The sequence below is a fragment of the Balaenoptera physalus genome (assembly GCF_965194825.1).
Source record: "Balaenoptera physalus genome assembly, chromosome: 3".
NCBI lineage: Eukaryota > Metazoa > Chordata > Mammalia > Artiodactyla > Balaenopteridae > Balaenoptera > Balaenoptera physalus.
In genome coordinates this window covers 56629054-56649017 of record NC_138890.1, presented here as the reverse complement: position 1 = coordinate 56649017, position 19964 = coordinate 56629054, and the positions used below count along the sequence as shown (strand labels likewise).

Genomic DNA, 19964 nt, shown 5'->3' with positions numbered 1-19964 from the left:
TAAATTCAGTATCATTTAGGAGTTCACAGGAACTTTTGAGGAAGTTTAGGAGTTTTGAGGGAAGAGGGAATTAAACCATCCATTTTGAGCTTATTTATGGAAGCGAAACTATTTAGAGCAGGAAGCTTGGCGGCAGTTTTGGCCTTTGGGTCTGTGTGTGATAGTGTTTCCTCTGACAGAAGCATGTCATGGTTTCGAAAACTGTTTAACACTGGTGACCTGACCCTAAGAGCACATGTTCTAGTGATTTATGGAATTTGGGAATTGTTTCCAATTGAGCCTTTCTCCTTGCTCTGAGAGGTATACACCCACTTGCTTTGAAAGTTCAGTGGTTCTCCAAAGATCCTCTTCTAGAATACCTTTGTGCCTTTCTGCCTGCTCCTCCGAGCATAACGCTGGCCCTCTCTCCCACTTTTACCTTTTTCAGATAGCTTTATTGGGTGTCCCTGTCTCTTCCCCATTAGAATTCAAGAACCCTTTCTTGTGTTTTCATGGTATCCACTATAGAGCTGTGTACAGTTGCCACACTGTATTTTGAAATAATTTTTTTGGTGTTTTTTATACATACCTCAATCCCTCTTTCTACAGATAATCAGTTAACAGTTTCTTGGGCTTCTTTCCCCAAAACATAAATTTTGCATATTACGGATGCACATGAAACTAAACATAAACATGGATTTTAAAGAAATCACATAAAAGACCATATTTTAGGCAATCTTTTTCACTCTGCTTTTTATTTACTCTGTTTTGGATATATTTCTATGAATGCATGCAGGCCTGCCTCATTCTTTTAAACAGCTGCCGAGTAATTCTCTTTCATGGATGTTTTATAAATTATAATTACCCAGGCTCCCAGTTATGAGCACTTTGATTGTTTGCCGCTTCTTGTCTTTACAAACACTGAAGTGAAGATCCCTAGTGAACTTCTGCAAGTATGTCTTCAGGATACCTCCCAAACAGTGAGATTTCAGGGTCACAGGGCATGTGCTGTTTAATATTGGTGGATTAACTCTACAAAAAATTAGTTTCACACTTTATCAGGATAGCACTGTCTGAAAAAATTAGTTTACTTTTCTCTCTCCCCACCTAGAAGGTGAGAAAATTGAGTGTAGGATGGTGCTTTTTATCTCTTGATCCCCAAAGCACCTAGCCCAGAGCTCAGTAAATATTTGCAGAAGGAAGAAATGACGAATGCAAAGTTCTACTCATATTTTAGCCTGTGTTAACACTGTCAGAGTTATGCCAGTGGTGATATTTAAGTCACACGTTAATGTGACACTCAGACAAGTTTGATAATTCATGGAAAGGTGTGGATGCAGTTGTGAATTCACCAGGCAATTACACACCATCTCTGCATTCATCTTATTTAGAGGCCCAGGAAGAGGAAGAAAGGATAGTTCCAGGATCCATCTATGTCCCATTTCTTTCAGGGGGCACCATCCCCTGGGGCCAGCAGACTTGCTGACTGGTGATTTGAGTGTGTGGATGGGGGAAAAGAGGGAAGGGGAGAATCTTCTGTTCTTTGCCCCAGGCAGGGAGTGTGCACTCCTGCCAGACTAAGTGCTGCAACGTCCATTTCTTCCTGTCATCCCATGATGAAAGTGAAAACTGATTGTGGATCCTAAGAGCCTAACAGAGAGACTCTAAACTCTCCAGCCCGACCATCAAGGCCCTCCATCATCCAGCCTCAAGTGTGTGTCCTGCTATTCCCGGCTACTCTGGACAGCTGAAGACCTACTGTGGGCTTTGCCAGCCTGTTTTTTAGGATCATTCTGTCTTGTTTCATTGTGAAAAGAATTTTCATCTTCCTGAGTCTTCTGTCTGGGAGAACCTTTGCTGTTGCCCCCATTTTTTCCTTTCCTTCTTTTTTTAACCAGCATCTGATTTCTTATTGTCTGATTCATGGATGCCAATCATTCTTAGTTCAGATTGGTTGCCATAGTGATTTTAATCTGCACCTAGTTTTTTAGTGAATGAACTGTAAATATGCCACCCATCTGTATTCCAGCCTGGAGACTCAGAAAAGTTTTTTAAGACCTCCAGTGCTTTCCAAGGCACATTTACTTGAAATATTGTGTACAGTCCACAATGCTGACACCCTGGGGGGAGGTGAGGTGAATCTGAGAGGTATTTACTTTCTCCTGGCTGTTCATCAGGCTGACATCCATTTGGCTGATCAGCCCTAACTGGCTCAGGGCGAGTGTAATGAATGTCTTAGATTACCCAGTGACTTTGAACTTTAATTTTTATTAGCTTGGTTCACTCAAAGAGCACCTCTGTGCCCCTGTAATCTTTAGGATGCCTCCTGTCTGCAGGCTGATAGGATTTATGGCTCCAGGGTTGGAAAAGCATAAAGATGAAATGGTCCTCTTGAGTGGTTTGTCTCTTCAGGTTAGTGTTAATGCAGAGGCCATATTTACCCACTAGATCCCAGGACCATAAAAAGCAAATCCACAACAGAGTGCTAAAAGATGACTCTTGTTTGGAACCACTGCAGCATCTAAACCTGACACTGCAATCAATGAAAACATTTTATTGGCCCTCTTGGGTTTTACTACGGAAAATCGCAAAGCTCTCTTACGCACGAAAAACAGGAACAGATTTTGTTGGTGGCCTTGAATCAATCTGTTAGATATATTTGGAGGAATGTGGATATTAGTGAAGTTGGATAGGAATTTTCAGGTGGTGCCAAGAAATAAGCTTCTACAAATAAACAATCAATCAAATAAACAAACACACAGACAGAAGTATTTGCATAGGTCTCACAAGTTGGCAAAATACTTTCACATATATCATATGTTCAATCTACCAACCCTCGGAAGGGCCAGGTGTAATTCGTAGTCATTCCATTTTAGAGATGAGGGCATTTGAAGTCCAAAGAAATTGAACGATGTGAGGTTGAAATTTTCATGAGTGGCTTTAGTGTCTCTCCTATGTGTTATACTACATGGCTTCAAAACTACCAGCAAAGCTATAGTTGCTTCTATTCTAAATCCACCAAGTCCACAGAAGTAGGCTGAACATCAAGAGTGAAAAATGAAGTCACCATTTGTAAGATATTCAGCTTATTAGAATAATATGGAAAATCCACACAGATAGTTCAATCACTTTTTAAAAAGACACCTACAACTTTATTTACTTGGATTATAAAAACATTCTGATTCTCACAGGATTGCTCATTTATCCCTTCATTTATTCATTTAAAATTTACTTAGAGTTTCTACTCACCAGGCATTGTATATGCTATAGTAGCTGCACAAATGACTAACACATTATCCCTGCTTTTAAGCACAAAATAACAATATTAGATAATGTTTCCTGATGCTAGCTTATGGTATTTTGGGGCAAAGTGCTAAACACTTAAAATACTTTGTAACACTTATTTATAACCAGCCCCTTATATATCTTATTATCCTTATTTTGCAGATGAGGTAATTGAGGCTCACATCCCAAGTAAGCAGTAAGAGGCAGACCTGGATTCCATTCAAGGGCTGGTGTGATCCAGAAGCCTATACTTTTTAGCCTCTCTGTGGCTCTTCCTTTCCATGTTCTGCTCCCTGGCTCGTGATCTGGGGTAGACAGACACGGGAACAGAAAATGTAGCAGTAAACTAGGGGAAGTTCAATAACAAAGGAATGAATGAAGTGTTGTAGGAATACAAAGTGAGGAAAATTAGAGAGGATTTGCCTTGGTAGGTGGAACTTAACTAAGGTATTAAAATAGCCAGAGAACTTTTCTGTGCAAAGAAGAGTAAAAGGCATTCTAGGAAGAAAGGAAAACATAAGCAAAAGCATGGAGTCACATCTAAGGGTTTCAGCTTTGGATACTGCATAGAGAGGACTCACTGTTTGTACAGTGAATATTGCATAGAGAGTCTTCATTGGTTACCAAAAGTTTATTGAATCCTCATGGAGTTCATGGGGCTGTTTCAGTTGCTTGAGGTATTGATTATAACCCTGGCACGGTCCTGTCATTACTCTTGCTTTAAACTAAAAAAAGCTCCTCAAACTTTTACAGTAATCAGACCACAGAGAACAGCACCATGGCTGGGCTAGTTGTTTTGGTAACACACAGCAGTATCCTTTCGATGCGATGGTCTTCATCAGCCCTCTATAATGTGGCGATTGCTACTTAAATATGCAAAAAGACTTCAACTCTTCATCGAATTCACACAGGAGACTGTAGCATAGGTTGGAAAGCAGGGAGTATATAATCACCCAGGAGCAGAATGAACGAGAGTTGTCACCTGGCAAACAATGTAGTACCCTAGATGGGATATATCCTTTCAAGTAGGGGGAGGAGTGGAGGGTCTGTCCATTTCTTTACAGGCTTGAAGACTTTGAGGTCTCTAATTGAAGGTACGATGTTACTGTCACTCACCAATAATGATATCATATCATTAGGCGTCTGAGAATTTTATATCATTAAGAGTCTGAGAAAATCCTAACAACATCCTAGGAGTACTCTCTATCCTTAAGGAGCAGTAGGAGAGTCCCAGAGCTTACTGGAAAAAAGAAGAGGAATGCTTTGGTGTAGTTGAATTCAACTTTTATTTTCAAACTGAAATTTTCCTGCCCCTTATGTTCTATTTAGGAAGCAAGTAAGAAAGCTCCTCTATGCCTTTTGGGGTTAAAGAATAATTCCTATCCTCAGAGCATATGTAATTGTGACCCACTGACCAACACGACTAGAAGAAGATGCTTGAATTCTTAGAGGAAGCTCGTGTATATCAAACAAATAAAGGAGAAGGCCTTTTGGTAAAAGACAGCAGATTAAATACACAGGTTTTCCCCCCTTCTGATCCCTATTAAACACCCCTAACATGACAAGAGAGGAATAAAATGCATAAAACTACAAGGACAAAGAGAATGGTCCAGAAGATGGCACCAGGTGAGAAATGTCAACACCGTGTTGGAAGTTAGAAGGTGGATGGAGAAGAGATAACTGACATAGTGGAGAGGAGGCAGCTGAAGCTACGTGGAGGGAAAGACAAGAAGAGGCTGAGTCTGTGACTCTGGCAAGGCTCAGGGGGACTGAGGGTTCCGGGTTGCTAAGGACATCCAAAGGGAAAGGGCTGGAAACAGAGGCATCCTGTAGGGTGCCTGCGTAGGGTTAGGCCACCCAATAAATCACCCACCTTGTGCAGCCAAGTAACCTACCCTCCTCACCCTGCTAGGAACAGGGAGGGTGTTCTTCAGATAAATGAGAGGCTTTGGACTCAGAGACAGCAAACCCAGCAGAGGGCAATGCTGAAATACTATACTGAAAATAGGGAGTTAAGTTAAAAGCTACTCATTGACTCACAAGACCCTTAATGTCTGTCCTGTGTATATCTCTCAGAATTCTAAATAGTTGGGTAAGAAATTGGAGAATCCCTTTCGAGATAAACTAATATGCCCAACAAGCAGTGGAGGACACTAAAATACTAACGCTTGACATTCCTCAAAGAAAGGGCCAGATCTCTGTTTGCTCATGTTACTGGAAAACCTGTCAGTAAATGTGTTATAATGCTATTTGCAATTTTTTCCTAACCAGTGCAGTTTTTTAAAATAATTGCCTTATGTACTTTAGGACGTCCAGGATAATGTCATTAATATTAGAAGATTTCAGTGACCATTCCATAGTGTTGAAATCACTGGGCAGTTGTGCCGAAGGAGCGTCTACTTAGGAATTCCCCATTCAAAAAGTCTTGAAAAATAACAGATATTTGCTACTGTGATGCAGCTTTTCTTCTTCTCTTCTGTTCTACACTTGGTCCCTGGTGTATTGGTTAGGTATTGCCATAATAATGCTGCAAAAGAAGCTACTCTAAATCTCAGTGGCTTAAAAATATAAGGCTTTATTTCATGTAAGAGTGTGCAGGTCGGCTAGGTGGTTGTCCTGGTGTTGGCTGGGCTCACTCATCTCGTTTGCGTGTGGGCAGCTGCAGGTGACCTGATGGCTCTGCATTTCTCGGCTGCATTCTTTCTGTGAGCCTCTGGGTGTCTATGGGGTCAGCAGGATGTTGGCTGGTCTCCGATTGTTCAGGCTGGGATGATGACTGGGGGCGACTCAGTTCTGCTTCAGTGTCTCATCCTCCCACAGTCTCCTCTGGATGCGCTCTTGGCAAAGGCAGAGGAGCAAAAGCGAAACACACCCCAATGTGCACATGATTTTCGTGCCTCTGCTCACATCATGTTTGCTCATGTCCCAGTGGCCCAAGCATGTCACATGGCTGAGTCCAGACTTGAGGGAGGTGAAGAATTGGGTCCATCAATGCCATCAGTCTGCCACATCTGGCTCCACCTTATTCCTCCATCTCCCCTTTGTATTATATATGGACTTCACTCTGCAATTTAGGGAGTGTACATTTGGGGGGGTTATCTTCACCCAACAGTCTGCTCTTGGCTGAAGGGACCTCAAGCTATACACTTTTTATCAGTTTACTGAAATATACAATTCAGCGCAAAACAAGAATCTATTTGCCCTAGAAAGCCACTGGCATAAAAAGGAATCCCTTAGGGGTTGAAGGAAACTAGTTTAGACAGCAGACTTCCTGTTCTTTGAAGTGTGGTTATGAAGGGTTTATCCAAAATGGGACTGGATTCACAAATCCCCTTTCAGAGTTGAAGTGATAGAGTCACTTTAAAGCTTCCTCTGATCCATCTTCAAAGTCCAAACTCTTGGACCACATTTAGGGTGGTGTCCCCGTGGAGGAGACATGTCAGCACTTGGTTTCAGGGCTCAAGCTGGGTGACCTTGACAAATCACTTGACTCTGTTTCCTTTTCTGAGAAAGTGCGGTGATAATGCTCTTTAAAGAAAACCTACCTTAGAGTAGACTTAATGATTAAATGACAAATGGGTGATGATACCTAATCTAAATATATACAATTATAGATCATTAAAATTTTAAATATTATTATTATGGCAAAAACTATTTTATTATTAACTTACCCTGTGACAGCATTAACAACAATAATAGCTTTCATTTGCCAAGTGTGTGTCATGCTGATAAACATTTTACCTCCTTAATTTTATTTAATCTTAATGGGAATGCTATGGAAGTTAATATTATCCCTGTTTTATAGAAAACCAAGTTTTGGAAAGGTCAAATAACTTACCCAATTTCACATGGTACTGAAGGGAATGTAACAAAAGGAATCTGGCAGTACAATTCCGGAAACTGTCTTCTTTTTTTTTTTTTTTTTAAAGAAATTCACGTTCTTTTATTTATTTATTTATGACTGTGTTGAGTCTTCGTTTCTGTGCGGGGGCTTTCTCTAGTTGCGGCAAGTGGGGACCACTCTTCATCGCGGTGCGCGGGCCTCTCACCATTGCGGCCTCTCTTGTTGTGGAGCACAGGCTCCAGACACACAGGCTCAGCAATTGTGGCTCATGGGCCCAGTCGCTCCGTGGCATGTGGGATCTTCCCAGACCAGGGCTCGAACCTGCGTCCCCCGCATTGGCAGGCAGACTCTCAACCACTGCGCCACCAGGGAAGCCCCTGTCTTCTTAATTACTCTTCTCATGCCGTACATTTTGCCAGTCTTGTGCAATTGTGAATCTTCTGCACTCTCCAGAGTGTTCACCCCAGAACTAATTCCCATGATGAAGCAGGTCGCATTCAACAGAAGTTATTATACTACTACTAATCTTTATTAAGCCCTTAGTGTGTCCATCATACTGCTAAAGGCTTTGAAAAAATGTGGTCCAGACCTATAGAAAGTAAATAGCTTATAGCCAGCATGGGTGGAAGGCAGGGGAATGATGCCATTGAGAGGACCCTGGGGGGCTCTACATATGAAAATTACTTTTATTTGTTTGTCCAATAATCATTTATTGGAAAACTACTATAAGAAAGGTCTAGAGGTTAGAGAAATGAGTAAGGCAGGCCTGGCCCTCTATGATGAGACTGACTTTGGTTTGGATGTGAGGGTGAGGAACAAGGGCCGAGTCCAGAGAAGGCTCCATGGAAGAAGTGGCAATCTGGCTGAGTCATGAAGAATGAGAAGAATCTCCTCAGAAAGAAAACCAATAAATAAACACAAAAGTCGGAACGGCTCTTTGATATGATCAACCACAGTAGGTGCATGACAGAGTGAGAGGGTGAAGACGCGGTGGGAAATGAATGTTGAGAGGCAAACAGGGTCCAGATCATGAAGGGTCATGCTGAGAAAATGGAGATGTTTCTTAGAAAATGGGAGCCATCGATTTTTAAGAACCTGAAAATCCATCATTAAGTAAAAGCTGCAGTGGTAAAATGCTTCAGTACCTGTGTCAGGCAGCGTTTGCCCTTGTTTTCCAATAGGACCAGCAGAGGCACAGAACGGAGGTGCCACTTGTCCAATGCCATCCGTCTAGCTGAAAGGACCTTCCTGTGAGACCATGTGGCATCCCCACACTGACAGAATCTGGGAAGACAGGCTGTCTTGTGCACTGGCCCTTGCAAAAGCAGAGCTGCTACAAAGTCTGTTTCTGAGAAGTTCTAATTCTTCTTCCCTTTTGCTGGTGCTGGAGAAGCTGGGATGCTGACAGAGCAGGGTCCTAGCACAGCCACTGACCTCATTCTCTGACACCTGTAACAGCAATATGGACGTGAGCAAATCATGTAGGTGCACCTCAGTCTACAAAGTCTGCTATTCCATGACTGGGACATGATGTGAAAGAACGAGGCAACTTGGAAGCCAAGAAGAGCATCTGCATTTTCATGCTGTGAATTAGTAAGCAAGCTGTCACTGTGGATTCCCCTAATGCCGTCTTTTGCTTCTATCAGCCTGAAAATACTTCAGAAGTCTCTTTGCCTCTGCCCCCATGCTTGACTGGTCATCACTGCTAGGCTCTGGTTACATCCAGGGCATTCATTTAAAGCTCTGGGAATTCCCCACCTGTTTAAATTAAAGAAGTTGCCAGGTTTTTGGTAAGCCTGTTTCTATGATTTCTTCTAGATGAAAAAGACAAACTGTTCTGCAAGAGTTACAAGAAAGAAAGTGCTTGTTCACATGTTATGAACCCACTTTCATTCATATCCTCCCTTCTTCCCTTTGAAACCTGCCTCGCTTACCCCGATACACACATTGACCCACACACAAACCCACACACAATCATGCATGTCCCTTATATTTGGAAAACTGTGGAAAGTTACTGAGATCTGGGGAATTCAAAGTTATGTGAAACTCAAGAAAGAAGTCTGTGTGGGTGGGTGTTGGTATTCATATTAATATGTGATGGTAATCATTATTGTGTATATACCTTTACATTTTGCTTTATTCAGATAATGTTTACAACCATGTCCCCAAGTTACTTCATTGTCTTCATAATTCCTATCTTAGTGACTACTACATAATATTGCATAGATTGATGTATCGTGATTCAATTACTGGTAGTCTAATTTTGGACATTTCAATTTCAAGTATTTGTGATTATAACCAAAGCTATAATGAACATCTTTGCATTGTTTGCTGCAGGCAAACTTGTCCAGGATAAGAGTCATAGAGTGGAATTATTGGGGCAAAGGCTATAAAAAAATTTAGAGCTTCTAATTATTTTCATGTTGTTTTCTAAAACAGGTAGTACACACTTTTTATGTCACAAGGGGTGTGAACATACCCATTTCACCAGAATTTTCCCAGTAGTATGCTATGATTTTAAGAATTTTTTGTTGTTTTATTAATCCGTTAGCTGTAAAATAGTACAGCAAAGTTGCCTTAATTTGAAATTCCATGATTAGTAGGAAGCATGAACTATCTCTTCCAGCACTTACTTAATATTTACAGTTTCTTTTTTTTTTTTTTTAATGTCTAAATGCCCCTCTTCTTCTTTAAAGGAGTTTTTTTTTTTTTAATTTATTTATTTTTATTTTTGGCTGTGTTGGGTCTTCGTTTCTGTGCGAGGGCTTTCTCTAGTTGTGGCAAGCGGGGGCCACTCTTCATCGTGGTGTGCGGGCCTCTCACTATCGCGGCCTCTCTTGTTGCGGAGCACAGGCTCCAGACGCGCAGGCTCAGTAGCTGTGGCTCATGGGCCCAGCTGCTCCGCGGCATGTGGGATCTTCCCAGACCAGGGCTCGAACCCGTGTCCCCTGCATTGGCAGGCAGACTCTCAACTACTACGCCACTAGGGAAGCCCTACAGTTTCTTTTATGTACATTGTTTATATCTTTTATATATTTGGTGTCTGGATTTTTCTCATGAAGTTTTTAACTACTTGTATGCCATATTAGACATTTGTAGACATTAACAATTTGCTTCCTAGAAATGTCCTTCCCCCAAATCTTGGCAAGACTTGCTCCTTCTCGTCATCATTCAGCTCTCTGCTCAAATGCCATCTTCTTAGAGAGAGCAATCCTGACCTCCCCATGTAAAGTTAAGGCAGTTGGGGTAGCATGACATTAACCCCGACTTCTTCATTGGAATATGCAGGCATACGGGGAAACATAGGATGAAAACTATCTACTTCAAGTGAAGTTGGTGGCTCAGGTATAGGAGTGATAGAAAACGAGCTGAAAAGGCAGGCTTGGGTTCTGATGGTGGAAGGCCCAAAGGTTGCTCTCTGAGATGCATTGAGATGAGTCTCCTTCCCCTCACTTTTTTTAGGGCCCCTGGAATCAGGGCAAAGAGGTGCTTAAAAAGTGTAGACCAGTTTCCTGGTGGTTAGCAAGAGTGATGCTAGCACAGTGCTCTGCACTGAAGAGAGGTCATCTCCATTTATCCATCCGCTGGGTCTTCAGGTGAGAATTGTTCCAGAGGAGTGCTTTGACACATCCACAGAAGAAGCGTGAGCCGCCTGGATTGGCATCACTTAGGTTCCACTTCATCATCTACCACTTCTGGAGCACTTCCTCAGGACTAGGTTCTCTGCATAGTACATTATGTGCCTTACCTCATTTACTCCTCTCAAGAACCCTAAAAGCATGTGCTACTTTTATTCTCATTTTATAATTGAGGAAACTGAAGCTTGGAGAGCTCCCACAGCTAATAAGTGCTGAGGTCAAAGTGAAATCCAAGATGGCCTGTCTCCAAAACCACTGCTCTTTGCACTGTCTGACATTAGCTTTACATGATCTCTCTGCACAGTTATCGTTCAGTTGCTACCTTCTCTCCTTTCCCGCTACTTCCCCAGCGTACTGCATTTCCTTCCTCACCACCTCTCCCCTCCTACTCTTGTCCTCGCCCAAGCTCTTGGTGGCGCACTCAATCTCTCAACATTTATGGAATACATATAGTGTGCCTAGCTTTCTGCAGAGTGACTCTATTTTCTCTGTGTTTTTATTTCTCTATAATGCCTGATGTGGTACTGGCAGAAAGTACTGAATAACTATATGATGTTGTTAGGTGTGATCCAGCGCCCTCGAGAACTTCGATAAATGCCATATTTTAGCTGACACTCCCAAAGATGGGAAGCACTTTTGCCTGCTTTCCTTTCTCTCCCTCCCCTTCTCCCTCCTTTCCTTCCTTTTTTCCACAAATATTTGTCATATGAGTGTTCTATACCAAATACTGTCCTAGGTGTTTGAGGTACAGATAAAATGCAGAATGAGATGAATATAATTAAAACATGTTTCGGATCCACTGTGAGGATGCAATGCATGTCTCCTGGGCCTCTGGTCAATGCTTATCCCCCACTCAACAGTTAGTAAGATAATGCTTTCACTGATGCCTTTTATAAAAATCCCAAAAAGAACTAAACTATTGGGCAAGAAGGGCAGCACCAAAGATTAAATGAAGGGAGGGGGCTTTGGGTAATTCTCATGCATTCTGTTCATCTACTAGAAGCAAGGCAGGTGGCATACTGTGGTCATGCTTGCAAATCAGGATCTGCAAGGCAGAACTAGAGAGAGGAGTTTGGCGAGAACCCTGGGAGATGGATGAAGCTGCCCTGGGGCATGAATCGCTCAGCCTGGATGTGTCCAAACTTCTCTAGCTATGCGACTAGCTGGCTTCATGAATGGCTAACAGGAACAGGGAACTCTCTTTTTTTCCTCTGGTTGAGGGGTAGAGATGGAGATAGAGTGATAACAGGACACTATCCCACCTTGCTCACTTGGAGAGAAATCATATTTTCCAAATCAGACACACACATCAAGGGACATTCTGTTAGGGATTGAAGCCAAATCTGGCCTCTGTACCCCGACGCCAAATTACTTCTTGGAGACAGAGTTTTGGTGAAATAGAAGAGAATAGCTTTATTGCTTGGCCAGGCAAAGGGGGCCACAGTGGGCTAATGCCCTCAAAACTGCGTGTCCCGGCCTGGAGGGGGTAGTGAGGAGTTTTATAGTAATGGTTCAAAGAGGGTGTGATCAGCTCATGGACATTCTTCTGACTGGTTGGTGGTGAGGTAAGTAGAAGTCAGCATCATCAACCTCCTGGGTCCAGCTGGTCTGGGATCTACATGCTTGTGGGCAGCATACCATTAACTTCTCCTACCTGGTGGCGGTTTCAGTATCTGCAGTACAGCTCAAAGATATTGTTCTATATATCCCTTGAGGGGTGAATCAGGACCCTGCCCCAAGGCTGCACTGTTGTTTCTTTTGACTGTTCCTACCTTGTCTCTGCATCCCCTCCCTTCCCTAATTAGCAACTGTTTGAACCTGCCCCTTGGAACTCAGGGAAGTTCATGGAGGCTGAATGAAGCCTATTTCCTATAATCAAGAAATGGGGGACACAGAAAGGCTTTTGTGCCCAGGAGCTTCACAGTTTCCTGCTTGGTATCAGGATTAGGCGACGGACTCTAAAATGGCATTCCTTCTCACGCCTGCCCTTAGCCCATCTCATGGACCCCTCTCTGTCCTGAATGGAGGGCATAGCAAAAGATCTATTTCCTCAACAGAGATTTGAATATCTGCAATGAACAAGACTCCATGTTAGACAGAGTGGATTAGTTTCATTACAAGCAAAAAAACACCTTCAGAAGAGTGAGACTGTCATACGGAGTGAAGTAAGTCAGAAAGAGAAAAACAAATATTGTATATTAATGCATATATGTGGAATCTGAAAAAATTGGTATAGACGATCTTATTTACAAAGCAGACATAGAGACAGACGTAGAGAACAAACGTATGAATGCCAAGGGGGAAAGGGGTGGGGTGGGATGAATTGGGAGATTGGGATTGACATATATACACTACTGATACTATGTCTAAAATAGATAACTAATGAGAACCTACTGAATAGCACAGGGAACTCTACTCAGTGCTCTGTGGTGACCTAAATGGGAAGGAAATCCAGAAAAGAGGGGATATATGTATATGTATAGCTGATTCACTTTGCTGTACAGTAGAAACTAACACAACATTGTAAAGCAACCATACTCCAATAAAAATTAAAAAAATAAAATAAATAAAATTGGTTAAAAAACTGTTAAAAAAAAAAGAGTATTCATATTGTTGATCTTTAATTTCATGAAGCAGAACAGCTTGCATCAGTTCACCCACTAGTAACTGGTTGATTCAGTGCATTGTGAGAAGGCACCCCAGCAGCTCTGAGCTCGTATATCTCAGCCACAGAAGGACATAGAGTTTGGATTTTAGGGAACAAGGTATTCTCACTTTCCTGTAGCATATGCTCATATATTTGTTAAAGAAACAAGCTGAGCTTGCCTAGCCCCATAGGAAATGTAAGTACCTTTCTCTCATTCTTTGTCACCCATTAACAGCACACATTTCTGTAACCATGGGATTCGTGAATTGGTTTTATGCCATTTCTTATGTTAAGTCATTTCCTAGAAAATTTTCAGTAGTATGTTATTACCTCACCTTCCTTTCAGAGAGTTCCTGGGAATATCTGCAGTATGGGACTGGCCTCAAAGTTATATTATGTTAGGAAGTTTAATTAGCAGAAAATGCAATATAACACACATGTCACACATTAATTTTTATAGGCTGCATGCAAATTAGATATTGAAAATTCCTGGGTGATTTCAGTCTGCAAGCCCATTTTCCTCAACTATATTATTTATGTTTTATTCTTACCTAGGATTGATGTAAGACTTTGGGACTCTCATTCTTTTTTTTTTTTTTTTGGCCGCACTGCACGGCTCGCGGGACCTTAGTTCCCCAACCAGGGATCGAACCCATGCCCCCTGTAATGGAAGCATGGAGTCCTAACCACTGAACTGCCAGGGAATTACCTCATTCTTTCACTCATTTGTTTGGAAGATATTTCCTGAGCCTCTGTATATGCTGGGCACTGTCCTGAACAAGGAGAACACAGCAGTGAACAAAATAGGTAAGGGCGCTGCTCCTATGAAGCTTACATTCTGGATCAGTGCTCTCCAACAGAAGTTTCTGTGATGATGGACATGTAATGTGATCAGATTCGATTAGGGGCTGATTTGCTGTCCACTAGAGTAGCAACTAACCTCATGTGGCTCTTGAGCAGTTAAAACATGGATAGTGCAACTGAGGAGCTGAATTTTTAGAATTATTTAACTTGTTATATTTAAATATAAATAGCCACACAGGGCTAGTGGCTGTCGTATTAGACAGCACAGTTCTAGTACAAGAGACTGACTGTAAACAAGTAAATGCAGAAGCGATGTCTATTCAGATTGTGAAAAGTGCTGGGAGGGAATACACAGGTGATGTGATGGGCCGAACTTCAGAGGGAGGGACTAGAGAGGGATGGGTGAGAAGGAGCCAGACTTGCGAGGAGCTGAAGGCAAAGGATGGCAGGCAGAGGGAATGGCAAGCTTACAGATCTGGCATGAGTTTTCTCAGGAGCGCCCTGAATGTGCTGAATGAATGTGTCTCTTCCCGCTGAACGTCTGCCCCTTCCCAGACCCACACCTGGGCTGGAGGCGTCTACTTTGGATGAGCCTCTCCTCCGGGAGGACCGGTTCTGCCTGGGAGCATGGCTAGGCTTTAGACTGGCCAGGAAGATCCCATTCCGCTCTTTCCCAGGGGAGCCATCTCTTCCCTGCCGTACAGCTGATGGCGGAGCTGACCCATGGCCCAGTGGTTCTGGCCATGCCCTTTCAGCTTCTCACACTCCAGGTGTCCCCAGGCGGCACAGGAGATATTTGCTGCCTAACCTATTTTCCGCATCTAAATCTTTTCTGATTTCTCTGGGAAGAGAAGAAAATTCCTTTCTCTGAAGTCGTTTCTTTATCCGTGTTCCAATGCCTGTAACTCTTGGTCTCTCCACCATCTCCATTTGTCCCCTTCCCACCCATCCCTTGCTAATCTGTTCACTGACTCTTCTCCCTGTAAAAGCATCTTCCACTGGCCTATCTGTGTTTCTGTTTCTAGTGTTCTCTTTTCATAGCACTTCAAAGCACTTGCACGTGCAGGAACACATTTGATACTTGAGGTGTGGCTGGTGCTATCAGTATTACTATGACTATTGTAGTCTTTATCATCACCATTCCCATCCCCATTTTTATAGAGGAGAACAAAAAATGATGCAGGGAGCTGCAATGCCCTGACCCAAATCACCAAGATGCTCAATGGCCCAGCCCAAAGATTTGACTTCCAATTCAGTGTTTTTTTTCCAAATACTCTACTCATCCTCATCTTGTTACTTCCGCCTATTATCCTTCGTTGAAGTGCCTCTCAAATTTGAGACCTTGAAGAAGCCAAATAAATTGCCTTTTTTCCCAGTGGTGAGAAGCTCTATAGCATCTGCTTTTTCCATGATCACTCACATGGCCCGGGATAGTTGCAAAGGGGTGGTATTCTAAATAATTTAGAACATGCTTTATTGTTTCAAAAAACGTAACTGATGTTAACGGAATTAAAAAAATTTCCTAGAGAATTCTTGGATCTCAAAGTACATTTTTTGTAGATTCCTAGAGCTTGAAAAATATTGATTTGTGGGTATTTTTGATGTTTATTTTGGTTGACAACCCTATTCAGAGAAGGCAGACCCTTTCTCTAGCAGCCCTGACCAATATCTACCAGCCCCACTCTCTCCTTTTACAAGTGCACTGTCCGGAGGATAGAAGGGAGAGTAGCCCGGACGCAGGCGACTGATAGAAATGCCGTGGGAGAGGTGAAGACGGGTCTGCAGGCTTCTCAGTTTTTTTTTTTTTTTTTTTTTTTTCTTAACATCTTTATTGAAGTATAATTGCCTTACAATGGTGTGTTAGCTTCTGCTTTATAACAAAGTGAATCAGTTATACATATACAATATGTTCCCATTTCTCTTCCCTCTTGCATCTCCCTCCCTCCCACCCTCCCCATCCCATCCCTCTAGATGGTCACAAAGCACCGAGCTGATCTCCCTGTGCTATGCGGCTGCTTCCCACTAGTTATCTATTTTACATTTGGTAGTGTATATATGTCCATGACACTCTCTTACCCTGTCACATCTCACCCCACCCCCTCCCCATATCCTCAAGTCCATTCTCTAGTAGGTCTGTGTCTTTATTCCCGTCTTGCCACTAGGTTCTTCATGGCCTTTTTTTTTTTTTTTTTTTTTTTCCCCTTAGATTCCGTATATATGTGTTAGCATACTGTATTTGTTTTTCTCTTTCTGACTTACTTCACTCTGTATGACAGACTCTAACTCCATCCACCTCATTACAAATACCTCCATTTCATTTCTTTTTATGGCTGAGTAATATTCCATTGTATATATGTGCCACATCTTCTTTATCCATTCATCTGTCGATGGACATTTAGATTGCTTCCATGTCCTGGCTATTGTAAATAGAGCTGCAATGAACATTTTGGTACATGACTCTTTTTGACCTATGGTTTTCTCAGGGTATATGCCCAGTAGTGGGATTGCTGGGTCGTATGGTAGTTCTATTTGTAGTTTTTTAAGGAACCTCCATACTGTTCTCCATAGTGGCTGTATCAATTTACATTCCCACCAACAGTGCAAGAGTGTTCCCTTTCCTCCACACCCTCTCCAGCATTTATTGTTTCTAGATTTTTTGATGATGGCCATTCTGACCGGTGTGAGATGATATCTCATTGTAGTTTTGATTTGCATTTCTCTAATGATTAATGATGTTGAGCATTCTTTCATGTGTCTGTAGGCCATCTGTATATCTTCTTTGGAGAAATGTCTATTTAGGTCTTCGGCCCATTTTTGGATTGGGTTGTTCGTTTTTTTGTTATTGAGCTGCATGAGCTGCTTGTAAATCTTGGAGATTAATCCTTTGTCAGTTGCTTCATTTGCAAATATTTTCTCCCATTCTGATGGTTGTCTTTTGGTCTTGTTTATGGTTTCCTTTGCTGTGCAAAAGCTTTTAAGTTTCATTAGGTCCCATTTGTTTATTTGTGTTCTTATTTCCATTTCTCTGGGAGCTGGGTCAAAAAGAATCTTGCTGTGATGTATGTCATAGAGTGTTCTGCCTATGTTTTCCTCTAAGAGTTTGATAGTGTCTGCCCTTACACTTAGGTCTTTAATCCATTTTGAGTTTATTTTTGTGCATGGTGTCAGGGAGTGTTCTATTTTCATACTTTTACATGTACCTGTCCAATTTTCCCAGCACCACTTATTGAAGAGGCTGTCTTTTCTCCACTGTATATGCTTGCCTCCTTTATCAAAAATAAGGTGCCCATATGTGTGTGGGTTTATCTCTGGGCTTTCTATCCTGTTCCATTGATCTATATTTCTGTTTTTGTGCCAGTACCAAACTGTCTTGATTACTGAAGCTTTGTAATATAGTCTGAAGTCAGGGAGCCTGATTCCCCCAGCTCCATTTTTCGTTCTCAAGATTGCTTTGGCTATTCGGGGTCTTTTGTGTTTCCATACAAATTGTGAAATTTTTTGTTCTAGTTCTGTGAAAAATGCCAGTGGTAGTTTGATAGGGATTGCATTGAATCTGTAGATTGCTTTGGGTAGTAGAGTCATTTTCACAATGTTGATTCTTCCAATCCAGGAACATGGTATATCTCTCCATCTATTTGTATCATCTTTAATTTCTTTCATCAGTGTCTTATAATTTTCTGCATACAGGTCTTTTGTCTCCTTAGGTAGGTTTATTCCTAGATATTTTATTCTTTTTGTTGCAATGGTAAATGGGAGTGTTTTCTTAATTTCACTTTCAGATTTTTCGTCATTAGTGTATAGAAATGCAAGAGATTTCTGTGCATTAATTTTGTATCCTGCTACTTTACCAAATTCATTGATTAGCTCTAGGAGTTTTCTGGTAGCATCTTTAGGATTCTCTATGTATAGTATCATGTCATCTGCAAATAGTGACAGCTTTACTTCTTCTTTTCCGATTTGGATTCCTTTTATTTCTTTGTCTTCTCTGATTGCTGTGGCTAACACTTCCAAAACTATGTTGAATAATAGTGGTGAGAGTGGGCAACCTTGTCTTGTTCCTGATCTTAGTGGAAATGGTTTCAGTTTTTCACCATTGAGGACAATGTTGGCTGTGGGTTTGTCATATATGGCCTTTATTATGTTGAGGAAAGTTCCCTCTATGCCTACTTTCTGCAGGGCTTTTATCATAAATGGGTGTTGAATTTTGTCGAAAGCTTTCTCTGCATCTATTGAGATGATCATATGGTTTTTCTCCTTCAGTTTGTTAATATGATGTATCACATTGATTGATTTGCGTATATTGAAGAATCCTTGCATTCCTGGGATAAACCCCACTTGATCATGGTGTATGATCCTTTTAATGTGCTGTTGGATTCTGTTTGCTAGTATTTTGTTGAGGATTTTTGCATCTATGTTCATCAGTGATATTGGCCTGTAGTTTTCTTTCTTTGTGACATCTTTGTCTGGTTTTGGTATCAGGGTGATGGTGGCCTCGTAGAATGAGTTTGGGAGTGTTCCTCCCTCTGCAATATTTTGGAAGAGTTTGAGAAGGATAGGTGTTAGCTCTTCTCTAAATGTTTGATAGAATTCACCTGTGAAGCCATCTGGTCCTGGGCTTTTGTTTGTTGGAAGGTTTTTAATCACAGTTTCAATTTCAGTGCTTGTGATTGGTCTGTTCATATTTTCTATTTCTTCCTGGTTCAGTCTCGGCAGTTTGTGCCTTTCTAAGAATCTGTCCATTTCTTCCAGGTTGTCCATTTTATTGGCATAGAGTTGCTTGTAGTAATCTCTCATGATCTTTTGTATTTCTGCAGTGTCAGTGGTTACTTCTCCTTTTTCATTTCTAATTCTATTGATCTGAGTCTTCTCCCTTTTTCTCTTGATGAGTCTGGCTAATGGTTTATCAATTTTGTTTATCTTCTCAAAGAACCAGCTTTTAGTTTCATTGATTTTTGCTATTGTTTCCTTCATTTCTTTTTCATTTATTTCTGACCTGATCTTTATAATTTCTTTCCTTCTGCTGGCTTTGGGGTTTTTTTGTTCTTCTTTCTCTAATTGCTTTAGGTGCAAGGTTAGGTTGTTTATTCGAGATGTTTCCTGTTTCTTGAGGTAGGCTTGTATTGCTATAAACTTCCCTCTTAGCACTGCTTTTGCTGCGTCCCATAGGTTTTGGGTCGTCGTATCTCCATTGTCATTTGTTTCTAGGTATTTTTTGATTTCCCCTTTGATTTCTTCAGTGATCACTTCGTTATTAAGTAATGTATTGTGTAGCCTCCATGTGTTTGTATTTTTTACAGGTCTTTTCCTGTAATTGATATCTAGTCTCATAGCGTTGTGGTCGGAAAAGATACTTGATACGATTTCAATTTTCTTAAATTTACCAAGGCTTGATTTGTGACCCAAGATATGATCTATCCTGGAGAATGTTCCATGAGCACTTGAGAAAAATGTGTATTCTGTTGTTTTTGGATGGAATGTCCTATAAATATCAATTAAGTCTATCTTGTTTAATGTATCATTTAAAGCTTGTGTTTCCTTATTTATTTTCATTTTGGATGATCTGTCCATTGGTGAGAGTGGGGTGTTAAAGTCCCCTACTATGATTGTGTTGCTGTCGATTTCCCCTTTTATGGCTGTTAGTATTTGCCTTATGTATTGAGGTGCTCCTATGTTGGGTGCATAAATATTTACAATTGTTATACCTTCCTCTTGTATCGATCCCTTGATCATTATATAGTGTCCTTCTTTGTCTCTTGTAATAGTCTTT

General features: G+C 41.4%; 1 protein-coding gene across 1 annotated transcript in view; it reads left to right on the top strand.

The window, feature by feature from the left end:
- Positions 1-19964, top strand: part of KCTD16 (potassium channel tetramerization domain containing 16) — a 287404-nt gene that overhangs the window by 136480 nt on the left and 130960 nt on the right. The window lies entirely within an intron of this gene.